This window comes from Callospermophilus lateralis, chromosome 5, assembly GCF_048772815.1.
Source record: "Callospermophilus lateralis isolate mCalLat2 chromosome 5, mCalLat2.hap1, whole genome shotgun sequence".
Lineage (NCBI taxonomy): Eukaryota > Metazoa > Chordata > Mammalia > Rodentia > Sciuridae > Callospermophilus > Callospermophilus lateralis.
The window spans coordinates 33,919,675-33,929,175 of record NC_135309.1 but is presented as its reverse complement, the minus strand read 5'-3'; positions in this window follow the sequence as shown (position 1 = coordinate 33,929,175).

The window sequence follows — 9,501 nt, the reverse complement described above, 5'->3', positions numbered from 1 at the left end:
GAATCTCCATAGCCTTAATCACCATCACCACCACTTCTTGAGGATCTATTATGCCATGCTCAGCTCTTGACATACTTCATTACATTTAATCTTCAGGGAGACTGGATAGGTTACTATTTCCACTGTACTAAAGAAGCAGTTCAAGTTTCCAGAAGGGTAACTTGCTTAGCATCATCTCAGAGATTTGAACCCGGGTCTATCGAATCCTACAACCCTGGCTCTAAATAATCAAGATTACTTGGGCTTCTCAAAGAGATCTGTGCCCCCAGAAGATGAACCGACAGCAACCTCCTATGGCCGGGGTTCTAATTCTCTGGGGACTGTGGGAGCATGAGACCCGGGCAGAGGTGGAGGACAGAGCTGGTGAGCTGGCGCAGGACTGCGCCCACGCCGGCAAGGGATGCTATTTAGAGCCGCTCTGGAGCCCCCAAAGGAGGGTAAGGGGGCGGGTAGGGACGAGCAGTTGTAAGAAGAGCCGGGAGGGGGTGGGGGCCATCTCCTCCCCCAGCCCTGCTGCCTCCAGCTCACCCTGTCGCCTGATGTCTAAATAAGGCTTAGAGGCACACTCTAGGCAGCTAAAAATAAACTCCCGCTCCCCCTCCTGCCCTTGGGCTCTGGCGACCTCCCCAGCCCATCGGGGCTCCCCTTGGCAGGGCCAGCTCCCTGAGCAATAGAGTCGTTCCCGCAGGGACACCGATGGTGGGAAGACCTGGACGAGAAGACAGGACACCAGGGTCCCACCCTTAGCTCTGCCTTTCAAACTGGAGCGAGTCCCCCATTTCCCTCGGAACCTCAGTCTCCCCACATGCACAATGAGGACGCTAGAAGTATGATGTCAGGCTCCGGCTTTTCAGGCTGGGGTCAAACTTCAACAGAGGGTGCCCAGTAGGGTTTTTAGGGTAGGTCAGTTCTATAGACCCATTTTTAATTTTTTAGCTCATGTACAGTATTTCACAAAGATTTGAATTAGGCGCTCACCCTTACAATTTTGGAGAGGTCACACAAAGTCTAGATGCTCAGTTTTTTTTAAAAAAATCCGATTTGGCCACACAGGCTAGCGTGTCTGGCAACGTCAGCCGGAGTTGTGCAGCGGTCTCCCTCTGCTGGCAAAAGGTATGTACTACAGGTGGCAGCAGGCATCTCCCCTTTCTGCCCAGCCCTGTGGTCAACAGTCTTAAGCTGCTGGACTCTTTGCATATCTGAGTGCAGGTAGATTCTGTTTTGCATTGCAGAGTCTGGGACACTAGCAGTGCTGTGCCGGTCGAATTTTTGTTGAATGAGTCAGTGACACAGTGCCCTGTTAGTCTCTGCCTGAATCCAGGTCCCAAAGCCTAAGAAGCGTCAAGGTTCCCATACCCTCAGATCCAATCCAACCATCTGTGGGAGTCATCGGACAACTAAAGTTCTCTTAGGCATTGCCTGGCTCTCCGAAGACATCAGCGGTACCGTTCTTGGGTGGAAAATCCCTGGCAGAAACATTCAGGTCTGTTTAATGTACACAATCCTCATGAACCACGTTGGAAACCAGCAGAGGAGCAGGAAAGAAAAGAGGAGGGAAGAAAGAGAATGGGTTTCTGATCAGCTTCCTTGGATTCACCTAGTTCCTCTTGGGCAACTTATCAGAGCTAGATGCTTTATTGAGTTCAAGAATGCTTAATCTAGATTGGTCCTCAGACATAGTGGAAAACAACCCTCTCACATTCAGTGGGGTGAAAAGGCATAAGGAGAAGAACTGGGAAGAAGTGAAACCTTGCCCTTCCTGTCCCATTTCAGTAAGCAGAGAGGGAAGGAAAAGTTTCCCAGACACCTTCCTTGGGAGGAAATAGTGACTCTGTCTGTATCCCACCCCTGCCACCTAGTGACAGGGACCGTGAGTCTCCTCTGAACTCTTGCTATTGTAGGGGCTGAAAGATGGGATACCTTTCTTCCTCATCATGAGGGGCAAAGCCAACATCCCATAACGAGACAAAAGCATAGTACATATGTTTAATCAAACTTTTATGTGACTTGGGAGCCTTCAGATTGAAGAACTGAAGACCCAGTGGAAACCATCTGCTCTATGCTTAGATTCAATAGAGAATGGACAGCCATGTAGAAATGAGATTGGACAAAAAGAGTGTGACCGATTAGTAATAGATTCAGGTGGGGCAGGGCACCCAGGAAGTCCAGCCTGCTTGGATTCTTCTTGGCCTCTTTATTTGGCATCCCCCCCGACTCCCACCCCCAGGTACATGATCCCTTCTTGAATGAGGGTCTTATGATCTATTGGACAACATAGGTCCAGAGAATTGCTTTACGGCCAGCTCCTACACAAAAAAATGGGGGAATGGTAGAGTAATATTTCTAGATCTTATGGCTGGATTTGGAGGGAAAGGGATTCTGGTTTTTATGATTTATCTAGGAGAAAGAGGAATTTTTAGTTTTGAGGGACCCTGCCTTGGGAGGAAGAGAAGGAGCAGGAGTAGGAGCAGGAGAAAGAAGAGCAGGGAGTCAGAAAGAGACTTTACATCGGAGGCCCTTCCAGTATTCTTCAGTTCAAAGCACCCAGAATGCAAAAGTGTGATACTTTGGGATATCATTTCTGAGCCCCAACAATTCTCAAACTGGTGTTCTGCATGGATCTCAAGGGAGAGCTAGTTAAAAATGCAAATTCTTAGATCTCTACTCTAGACTTGATGAATCATTATCTGCATTTTAATAATCTAGGAGTTTAGCATGCCCAGTATTGCTTCAGAATTGTGGTTCTCAATATTAGTTGCACCTTGGAATCCCCTGGGGGACTTTAAAATATGCTAATTCCTGGGTCCCACCCTAATGTGCAGCCAGGAACTGAGCATTGTTTAGAGCTCACCAGGTGATTCCTCTGGGAATCACACGCTGGTGAAATATTCTAAAATGAGAGTCTTTGGGAATCAAAGCAATGTTTGCTTGCATAGAGGCCTCACATTTTAACCCCTTACACCAAGCTTGGTGGGGAAGATTTTTCCCAAGGAACCTCCCCAGCCCTGCCTGGCCTGCCTGACCAGTTCCAGCGCTGCTCCCTGGGGCATTGTCAGGCCTCCAAGTGCTTTCAGGTTTCAGACTGGTAAGTTGAGAAAGGGAAATTTTTCCTGTCTTCTCTGCAATCCTGCCCAGAGCTGCGGATCTGAGCTAGAAAACCTGAAACTTGGGCCCCCATCTCACCTTTGATTGAGCAAGGCAAGTTCTGTTTCTCTCAGAGCTTCAGTTTCTTTTTCTCTAAAGCAGAATAGACAAAGACTATTCCACTGAAGAAATTTCTAGTTTTCCCTCCACCTTTTTATTTTTCCCCTTGTGGTGCTGGGGATGTAACCCAGGGCCTTATGCGTGCTGGCCAAGTGCTCCACCACTGAGCCACATTTCCAGCCTGCTTCCTGTTTTATACGTATACAGATACATACAGACTCTCAGAGTTAGATGGGACTTTGAAGATGATCTGATTTGACCTTACCTTCTAACAAATGGAAGCACCGAGACCTAGAGAGATTACAGACTTTACCTAGCCAGTCTCAGTGGAACATGCCTGTCATCCCAGCTACTTGGGAGGCATCACAAATCTGAGGCCAACCTCAGCAATTTAGCAAGATCCTGTCTCAAAATAAAAAATAAAAATAGGGGGCTGGGGTTGTGGCTCAGTGGTAGAGCACTCGCCTAGCATGTGTGAGGCACTGGGTTCGATCCTCAGCACCACATAACAATAAATAAAATAAAGGCATTGTGGCTAACTACAACTAAAAAAAAATAATAATAAAAAAAAATAAAAAAATTAAAAAAGGGCTGTAGTTCAGTGGTAGAGTGTCCCTAGGTTTAATCCATGGTATACACACATACATATACATACAAACCACACAAAGACTTTGCCTAAAGTTAGAAACTCCTTTGTGGTGTAGAGAAAACAATTTGACTTTGATGGGAAAGTGTTCATTATCTAGAGCATACCCTTTCATATTATCTGCTTCTAGTTGTATGGGGGCTCTGTGTCTTTCATTGTCTCTGAAATTATTAGATAACGCAGATCAATGAAAACTAGTCTGCCTATAGACATGCAAAGTTTCGATTCCTTCAAGTTTAAATTGTCTTCTTCTATTGTAATGCCAGATTCGTGGGACCCCAATAGACCTCCAGGAGCCGAATCTGATGCAATCACTTGATTGCAAGTGTGATTGCAATCACTTGAGCCTGGACTCATAACCATTTCCAATGCAGCGGTCTGGAGAAGTGAGTCCCGGCCCTTAGTTCAGTGAGGATTTTATAGTTTTTTTTTTTTTTTGGATACTCTATGCATCACAACATCACACAGCAAATCATTTCATACCGTGGGAAAGTCAAACAACTCTTTTTTTTTTTTTAAACATCTTTGTATGTGGTGCTGAGGATCGAACCTGGGCTGCATGCCAGGCGAGCGCGCTACCGCTTGAGCCACATCCCCAGCCCAAACAACTCTTAACATTGATTAGTACATCCACTGGAGGGAACAAGTTGGGTAGGAGTGATTGGTTAGTACAAGAGGGGGATTCATTTGAACTGATTGGTTTAGGCCGAGAGGGGTTGCAAGAGTGTATATGCTAAACTGCAGGGTGGCCGAATCATGTTATCATTCAAACTGCTGGGAGGGTCACCTGTCATTTCAGAGATTGTCCCTGTCTCCTGCTGATTGTTGGTTGCTAGGGGATAGCTATGGGTTCTCACCTAGCGAAACTGAGTCAGGGCCACCTGGCTCCTCCACAGATCTCTCCTGTTATTTGTAGCAGACAACTCAGCAGGGTGGCTATGTGCCTAGGGGCACTCTATAGGTTTTTCCAAGGACAAGGTGATGCCCCCTCCCTCTGGATAGGCCTGGAGGTAGAAGGTGGGTTTTCAAAAATGGAGTCACATCAGTTTTGCAATTTCATGGAAGAGGTCAGTTTTGCCTTCACATTTTTAATTATTCCTGATCTAAGAAATCCGACAAATCAGGTCAGGCCACTTGCCCCCAAAACCAAAAATAAAAGGCAATGATACTTTGGATTTTCCTTGAACTGTTTGTAACATCTTACAGGTTCCCTCATTGAATGAGCTATATAAAATCTTTAATGTGTGTTCATTTTATCTCCAGATAAGAGCTATGATTTTATCTTCTTTTTGAAAACTGACTTTTAATAATGAGAGTAGCCAAGATTTAAAACCAGAGGTCCTGACTGAAGTTGGGCATCAAAGCCTCACAGAGACTAGGTGATAATAAAAGTGGGTGGTGCTCGTGGAGACAGGGTTTGCCTCAAGGGTGGTGGCAGCTCCGTTTTAAGGCTCTTTCAGGCAATGCTGGGACTCTATATTGTAATGGGAAATTACTTTAAAAATTATACAATAAACATAAGTGAAAATTCCTAAGACACAGAAGACAGACAACTGCGTTTGAAGTTTTCATTACATGCAGCCTCTACATCTGAGGTAACGGCACCCTTTGAAATTAGAAGTTCAAAACCGTTTTGGCTCTTGAACTTCCTCGTGGAGAATGGAAACAGAGACCTGAACCCCCCAGCCCTGGCGAGCACCCAGGAAACTGAATCTGGGACATACTTCTAACTAGCATGGCCTCGCTAAGCCTACAGATAAATATTTCCCCTGCTTTGGGTCCCACTGTAACCCCTCAACTTTTATAAAAGCTTTTCATGCCCCTAGGCACCCGAAGATGGAGATTTGACACAGAAAAGGCCTCTTCTCTATTCCTGGGGGCAGAATTTTGAATCAACCTGTTTTCCTTCCCCAGCTTTAGCGGAACTGTCACTAGAGCCCTAGGCAGAGACCTGACTCTGAGGAACCAATTAGTCAGGCATGGCCCCTCTCTCCAAAAACCAAAAAGAAAAGGTAATGGTAACAATATGAAGGGAGCTTTCATTGTGTAGTCACACCAGGAAAACAAGTGACCCATGTGTTCCGTGCTGTCTTTGAAGGGCTGATAATGACTTCATTTTGAGGTTTTATAAAGAGAGAAATGAGGACATTTCATATTTCGCTGGGGGTTCACATAGCTGGAGGCTTTGCACAGCTCCAAAGTAAGTGATCTTGATCAGGTATGGTCTGTCGGTCATTTTCTCTGGATGGGTCGGGTGGGGACTTGTCCATGATAAGTGGCTGTTGCCACTTACATCACAAGATCGTTATCGATCAGACTTTGTTCTTGGAATTCAAGGTGACTCAAAGCAAAGGAGACAGATGCAAGTCTTTAACCCAGTTTTTATTCACTCATTAAACATTTGCAGGCAAAAGTGAAAGAGTCTAAGTCCTTGTTAAAATTCTGCTCTATCTTTTGTTCATTTCTTGATCTTGGGGTGAAGGATATGATTACCTACCTGTCCTCCCACTCCACCCTAAATGATCCCCCCACCACCAAAACTTCTCCCAAGACCTGGTCCTGCCCGCTGCCTGCCAAAAGGGTCTCCCAAAAGTAGCTAACTTTTCCCATGGCCTGGCGCTGCTAAGGCTGCATATAAAACCCAGATCCTCAGGGTGGCACTGTGGCCATTTTGCCCCCTACCCCAAGATGTGCCCCTCCGGTGCTGAATAAAACATTTGTGGTCCATGAGGTTTGCCTTCATTTCTTCTTTTTCTTTTTTTTACTTCCTTCCATATACTTTCATGGGTAATTGGTATGGTGGCCAATCTGGTTTTGCAGGTTTCTTGGCCTTGTGGGGCACATCTTTGCACTGTAACAGGGGTTCATTTGCTGCTTTGACTATACCCTCGTGGCTTTGAAACTTACATATTTTTTTTTCTCCTGATTTTTTCCTCACCTCCTCCCTGATCTTCTTTTCCTAACTTCTCCTTCCTGATCTCCTCCGTAATCTTCTTTTCCCTGATCTTCTTTGATCTTCTTTTCCCTAAACTTCTCCTCCCTTATCTTCTTTTCCCTGATCTCCTCCTTCCTGATCTCTCCTCCCTAATCTCATTTTTCTCTGAATCACCTCTATGAAGCCCCTTGTTCCTGTGGATAGGCAGAATCACAGCCTACCCAGGAAATTGAAACTGTGACATACTTCTAACTAGCATGGCCTCTATAAGTCTACAGATATATTTCCCCTGCTTTTTGTCCCACTGTAACCCCTCAACTTTTATAAAAGATTTTCATACGCTTAAGCAATCCGAAGATGGAGATTTGACACAGAAAAGTCCTCCTCTCTATTCCTGGGGGCAGATTTTGAATCAACCTGTTTTCTTTCCCCATCTTTAGTGGAACTGTCACCAGAGCCCTAGGCAGAGACCTGACTCTCCTGAGTTCCTCCTTTGCTAGCAAAGCAATAGAGCTTCTTTTTCTTTTTTCTCAAAACTGTATCCTTGTTATTGGATTGGCACTGGGGACAAGAACTGAGCTTTCGACAACAGAATGACAGAAGTATATAAGTAGACAGCATTAAATGCTTAAGCCTAAAGGTAGAAGTACTGACCCCTCACTGTCTTCCCTTGTAATTGTCCATGTATGACCCTCAAATAGCATGTTTACCTTTGACTAGACTTCTCTGCTGGGTATTCAAGACCAATTAGGTGACCCCCAAATTAACCTCTTTCCTTCCTATTGTTAAGGTCAGCCAAGACTCCTCAGGGGTTACATTTAGGAACTTGTAGTAGGCTCTTCACTCCTTTGTTCTTTTTGATTTATCTAATTAATTAATTAATTAATTAATTTTTTTAAGAAAGAGTGAGAGAGAGTGAGAAAGAGAGAGAGAGAGAGAGAGAGAGAATTTTAATATTTATTTTTCAGTTTTTGGCGGACACAACATCTTTGTCTGTATGTGGTGCTGAGGATTGAACCTGGGCTGCAGGCATGCCAGGCAAGCGCGCTACCGCTTGAGCCACATCCCCAGCCCCATTTAATTTATTTTTAAATTGTAGATGGACACAATACTTTTATTTTGTTTATTTATTTTTAAGTGGTGCTGAGGATTAAACCTAGTGCCTCACATGTGCAAAGCAAGCACTCTACCGCTGAGCCACCACCCCAGCCCCTCCTTTGTTCTTTTTCCTCTACCAGTTGTGTGACCTGTGGGGATAGTGTTGAGTCCGGGATGCAAAGTAAAGACCACTGACTCCAATTTTAAACCAAATTAAAGCAAGCTTATATTGTGTACACAAAGAGAGCTGGTCAGCGGCTTCCTCACCCAAAATTTCAGGGCCTGAGGATAGCCTAGCTCTCAGGAAAGAAAAGGTTTTTATAGTACAAAAAGTTACAAAGGCGGGTGTGTGTGCCTTGGGCACTTACAGCTAACAGGGATCTGGCCAACGTACAAGGGCATATAGCAGATTAATGATCTACATGGCATGATATTTCAAGTTAGGAGTAAATTCAGATCCCAACATCAGAATTTATGACTCGCCACTGAGGTCTCAGACAGGGTTGTAATCTGGTCAAGGAGAGCCAGGCTTGGGTGAGTTCAGAGCATAGGTAGGAATTCCAAACAAGTTCAGAAATCTCAGTAATTTCTACTAAAACAGAAATGAACTTTTCGTGACTTTGTGATGAGATGGGGGCTCCCAATCTTAAGATAGAATTAGGCTGGGTTCATCATTGCCCTTTCAAATCTTTGTGTCCCTTTCAAGTCTTTGATAGGGTGGAGGAAGAACTCTGAAGGAATTTTGATCCCTCAGGGGACAATCTCCAACTTCCTGGACTCACTCACTCCTTGATCTAACCTGATTCGACTTACCTATTTATACTCTCTATCCAATTCTGGCTTCATTCCCCGCCCCCCCTTCTAATTTAGGAGCTTTTTATTGCTTTTGAGAACAAATTGATGTTAAGCTCCTTAATGAGATAAGCCACTGGCTGTTGAGCAGGTCCATTTCCTTGTGTGACCATTCCTAGGGTTATTCCTCCTTTCTCAGTTGCAAACAGGTTAAATCTTGCTCTAAAGCCTGTTCATAACTCAGGGGGAGTAAACCTTTTTGATAATAGTCTGTTTAGCTATTTCTAAGAGGTCTAAGGTAAGAGGTGAGAACAGAAAAGCTGGTGCTGGTATTCAAGGGGAAATTGACCTCTTGGCTCCCTATGGAGAAGCAGGAGAAGCATACCTGGGGCATTTGAGGCTAAAGCTTGGCTAAGTAACAGCATAACATCTTTCCAGGTGAGGTCAAACATCTGGAATAAGTTCTGAAATATCTCAACATAAAAATATATTGAGTACACCCAAGCAGAAGAACAGTAATGGGAGATTTTAAACTGTCTTGTGAAGGCTAACTATGTGAACAAAGGGAAACCGGATGTTTTCTTACCAATTATCCCATGTCTCTCTTTTAGTCCTACAATCTGAATTGCTAGTGTTTCTGATAATTCTTTTTTTTTTAATCTCTGACAAATCAACTCCCAACTGTAAGATTGTACAGTATTTCAGAAAACCATTCAAAGACCAAATTGTTACAGTAGAACATCATCTTTTTTTAGTCACATTTACATCTATAGGTGACCTATTCAGCCAAGATCATGCCCAAGAAACAATCTATAAGATCAATACA